This window comes from Panthera pardus, unplaced genomic scaffold (genome assembly GCF_024362965.1).
Source record: "Panthera pardus isolate Hobbes unplaced genomic scaffold, ASM2436296v1 HiC_scaffold_26, whole genome shotgun sequence".
Lineage (NCBI taxonomy): Eukaryota > Metazoa > Chordata > Mammalia > Carnivora > Felidae > Panthera > Panthera pardus.
The window spans coordinates 32,355,277-32,360,319 of NW_026526832.1; the positions used below are offsets into that span (position 1 = coordinate 32,355,277).

Below are 5,043 nucleotides of genomic sequence, written 5' to 3' on the forward strand. Positions count from 1 at the left end.
AGCCTCTGCCCACGGGACCAGAGCGCAGGCCAGCCATGCCCAGAAGCAGGAAGCGGGCTCTCTCCCTTTCCAAGGTGCTCAGGCACTGGAGGCGGCTCTTGAACCGGGGAAAAGACTACTTGGGAAGCCCCCCACCTCCAGGGAGCCCGAGAGGGGAGGCATTCTCCAGCTTTGAGGGTGAAGAGATATTTAAAAGCTTCAACTTAGCTTCAGGCAACTTCAGGAACTCCCATCGCTTTGGACAGCAAAGCTGACCCACGCGTGCTCATTTGAGTCGGCTCATGCTCCATCAGTCAGAATCTTGGAGAAGGGTGAGGGGCGCCCCACACCCAATCCCCAAGTGTGCTGATGCTTGAAGCACACAAAATGATGGCAGTAACGTCCACACGGAGCTCTTGTGGCACGTCAGAGAAAATTAGGACAATGGAGTCTGGGCGGTTCAATCCAAGCCGGTGCTCCATTTGTCCCGGGACAGGATTTACCGAAGGCCCCCTCCCCCCTCACCGTGCTTGATGTAAGAATGTCTAACAGTTCACTGGCCGCCAGCGTAGACGGAAATAGGTGATAAGAACTTTCCAAATGCTGTATTTGGTGGAAGTCAGTGTCAACAAAGATTTGAATGGTGACCTACCATGCTCAAGAGCCGAAAAGACTCAAGACGACAAATGAAATATCAAAAAGAAACACAAATGCCTCTCTTAAAAGCCCGAATCCAACATCATTCCGCTAGGCTCAAGTTTCCATGATACAACACTCACGTTGATTTGTGTTACGGCTGTAGTTTAGCTGCACGCCATTTTAACTGCATTTTGGTTTTATTGTTACTTACGAGCTACGGTTTTACGTTTGTACCTATCTGCGTTAAATTACACAAAAATAATATAGTTTGTTGCAACGTGTTGAAGATGACCGTGTTATTTGGAGAGAAAAAAAAAGTACTGTCTGGGGGTCTGTCCGCTTAGCACCCCCTCTAATCCTAAGAAATGCTTCTATTCAGATACCACAAACTGAGTTCTGTGCAAAATCAGACGAGAACGTTACCGTAGAAGACATGACCTCCATCAGTCATCATGCTTTGTGCCCTGCGTGAACGCGAGAACACAAACTTTTGTCCAGAACTAAGTCTCTCTCAATAAATCAGAGGTTAACCACCTCACTGAGTCAGCAAGCGCTGTTTATTTTTAGGATATCCCTGAAATATGCATCCAGGAGACAAAGAACAAAAACAAAACTATCAAGCCTGTCTGGAAGGAAAAATACGAAGTTCCCAAAGTGAACGTGCGACTCGCGAACCATAGAAACCATTTCTTCTTAGCTTGGCTCTGTCATCCGTCTCGGAAAAGGATGTTTTTACAATCAGAGCAGAAATATGACTGGCCCTCCTGCATTTACATTTCTTTGTTGCAAAATGAATGTAACTTGTTCAGATTCCAGCAGCGGAGAAAGCAGCAGAGGTGGTGGTTACTTTCCAAAGTGAAACTTAAAACCACAACCTCCGGGGCACAAAAGGCAGAGTGAGTCACCGGAAGAGGCCACTTGCTTGCAAAACTCATTAAAGGCAATGCAGGGCTGAATGGACTTCCTGCACCAGTGAAAAGAGAGCTGGCATCAGGACAGCCCCTCCAGGCTCCCACCATTTGGGGGAGGAAGGGAGCCATCAGCAAATCTGGGCACGGCCCGGGTCTGCTGTTCACACGCACCCGGCGGCCCGGGCCGGCTCGGCAGGCGGAGTCCCCTGCCTGCCACCAGCAGCCCACAGAGATGCCGGGGGAGGTGGCTGAGCCTCAAAGGGTTACCGCAACACCTTGTGACTCACTCGAGCCCCCATACTGGGTTTCCAGGGGCCACTCTCCTGCAGGTGGTCCCTTCTGTCACTCTGGCCAGGCCAGGTTGGTGCATTACACAAGCAGCCCCCCACCCCCCCCCACCACCCCCCACACCCCCCGGGAAAGGATCTGCTCCTCAGCTGCGTCCTCCGGAACTTGAGCACGCATCAGAACCCTGGGCCGGACTCACTAGCACGGGACGTGGAACCCACGCCCCTGGTGTGGTTCAGTGGGTCTAAGGTAGGGCCCAAGAACTTGCATTTCTGACAAGCCTCCCGGTGCTGGAGCTGCAGGCTTTAAGAACCGCGGATGTACACGGTCCTTGGACCCAGACAACGGTCGGCCACAAACCGCTCCCTCCTAGGAGCTGGTTGCTGATGTCTGACCTTGGGCTGTGCCGACCGGAGGCACCTCGGTGCCTGAACATTCCCCATGGGGCACTCCCCCCCCCCCCCCACAGGCCGTCAACATACCTGGCTGGTCTCCAAGACAAGCACCAGCCGGAGGGGCCTTTGTCAAAGCCGCCGGGATCAAGTTTTGAAAGGCTGTGCCTCCAAAGCAAACCTGATTGTGCCCCCAGGTGGCCATACGGGGCCTGCTGACTTCCGGCGATCACTTCCATCAGGTCACGTTCAGGCTTCCTGTGGACACCAAGCTTTCCCGCCCGAGCATGGGGGCCTCACCACCAATTCTGGTTGTCGCCGGAGTGTGAAAAGGGATCCGAAGCAGGAGGGAGACATTAATGGTGTTTTAAGCACTTGTGTTCAGGGCAGGGGCGGGGGATGCCCTCCTCTTCACCACCCGCCCCGCCAGGCCCAGGCCCACAGAAGCAGGGCAGTACGGCTCCCACTCAGCGCCCCCCCAGGTCTGAAGACCAAGTACAGACGTACAAAGGGAGGAAGAGGAATGAGTGCCGGGTGACAGGACACAGCTCCTGGAGCAGCCGGTTCAAAGGACGCTCCTGCTGCGAGGAGATTCAGACTCCGGTGGTTTTTCATTTTGACGAGGCCCGCCTACCTTCCCTCCACGACTGTTCTCCCGTCCCAGCGATGCACCATGGGCCTCACGCATGACCTTTTGTAGGAAAGGGCACTTTGAGACCTCACGTGGGTGGGCACTGCCCCACCCCCATGTCAATGTCCCTCCCTCTCGGGTTGAAAAGGGTGGTGGGCCTGGGCGGGTGTGTCGATTTCGCACTGACAAGATACAAAGTATTTTAAATCTTCCAGGTGATTACAGCTGAGACCCTGGGAAAATTCAAGCGGCCAAGTTTTTCCAGCACATGTGTGAGAGCGGCCTGCATGCTGACAGAATGGCCTAGGGGTATATCACTGAGGGAAGAGTGGCCCAGGGCGGGAGCAGGTGGGGGGCCACCGAGCCCAAAGACTCCAGTTCACGCTGATTTTGATTCTACGAGATAAGAGAGCCTACACGGTCTGAAATCAGTGGTGGAAATCAATCGGTGATGTTCCGGGGCACGAGAGGGGTTGTTGTGTTTTTAAGATACACAAGCATTAACCCGAAGACGCCCGGATGGCCCGCTTGGCTCTCGCTTCATGAGAAGCTCAGGGGGGCCCCGGGGATCCATCTCTTACCCATGTAGGGACCAATACTCGTAAACATTTGTCCCCAAACACTCAGGCTAACCCAGGCAAATCGGCGGGATGTCTCAGGCATGCCAACGATGCGCAAAATCCAATCAGGAAAAACGACGGCTTTCAAGGGATCTGGGTCAACTAGTCAAGGGCTCGGCCTGACTCACTCAAAATGAAAAACGAATCAGGTATACCACAGACGAGCGTCCAAATTGAGGACAGTGAATGCGGGCAAGGGAACCTGTATAGTCTATACATTTGTTTTCTGTATATTATTAGTGTTTTGACATCTTAAAACCCCTCCTGGTGGGGAGACACCGGCTTAGCCGCTTCCGAGAGGTAGCAAGGAGCCCAGGCAGAGCCTGCCTGTAACGTGCAAACTAACCCACCCACAGCCCGCCCTCCTCTATCTGGTCTATGCACCCAGAAGGCATAACCTTAATAATCCTTAAATATCCCAGGATCTGCTTGTGTTGAGCGTCAGTTACGGGCCCGGCCCGGGAAGATGTGCATATGCAACATTTAACCGAGCCCACCCGGCTCTCGAGTCCCCTCCACCCGGGTAGGGCGAGCCCCGGACACGGGCCCCTCCCCTCTACTCCCTCCCAAGTGCACACGGAGGCTCAGTATTGCACCAAAGGCATCAGAAAAGACTGGCTCTTTTATTCCAAATATTGAGCAGTTCATCACCTCAAGGATTTTTTTTTTGAGAATAAAATATGCTTGATCTCACACACTAGAAAGTCAGCAACTCAATAACTTACCAGAAAACTCTTTAAAATTCACACGCCTGACTTTCAGAGGAGTCTCTCATCCATCTCATTTATTACGTTTTCTAGCTTCGCATTCAGCACAACACAGCGGAGCATCTCAGGGGTGTTATCGTGGTACCAGCATGTACAAACACAGACCCAAGTTTGTGGAGAAAACACATTTAAAGTGGGAATCTAAGCCTAAAACTAAAGAGGGAGCTCCCTCTGAAGGTGCAGCCATCCCTCCGTGCACCAGGTATATAGTTTTCTATACACCGGGTATATATGTTCTCCCTCGTCACACGGGATGATCACCTGATGACGCCACTAGGGAGGGATTCATTTCCACCGGGCGACCTTGAAATGTGTGCGGCAAATACGGCATTCCAGCACGTGACCCCAGGGTTGCCGGGTGAAACACACACACACACACACACACACACACACACACACACACACACACGTGTGCAGCCGTGTACAAATCCCATCTTCGGAACCCGCGAGGGGTCACGCCCCGAACTTGACGCACATCCGAGCGTGCGACCTTCTGGAAGCCATGCTCTGTTCCGGAGTGCGGGGGGGTGGAGGTGTAAGGTGCATCAGAATCAGGAACACAGAGTTGCGTGCCCTCCTACCTAGAGAACGACTGCAGCTGGTCATCCCGATGAAGGGCGCACGGGACGGCACGACGCGGGACACGCTACGTGTCCTCAAAGCCCAATCCCTCCCAGCACAAGGGACAAACCACGTCAGCCTCCGCAGGCCCGCGACCTCACACGTGGTTCACAACACTTCGAGCTCACCCCAAGATACCCTCATGACGGAAGTCACGTAGCTTCGAGAGGTCACTAATGAACAAGCCTGGAGCAG

The 5,043-nt window shown here is 53.5% G+C and overlaps 1 long non-coding RNA gene across 1 annotated transcript; it reads right to left on the bottom strand.

Annotated features, from left to right (window-relative positions):
- Positions 1-1,157: 1,157 nt before the first annotated feature.
- On the bottom strand, positions 1,158-2,587 carry LOC109268441 (uncharacterized). The gene is made up of 2 exons (XR_002080663.2): positions 2,300-2,587; positions 1,158-1,582 (listed from the first exon to the last, which is right to left on the bottom strand). It is a non-coding gene; the product is annotated as an uncharacterized LOC109268441 (long non-coding RNA).
- Between the last annotated feature and the right edge of the window lie 2,456 nt (positions 2,588-5,043).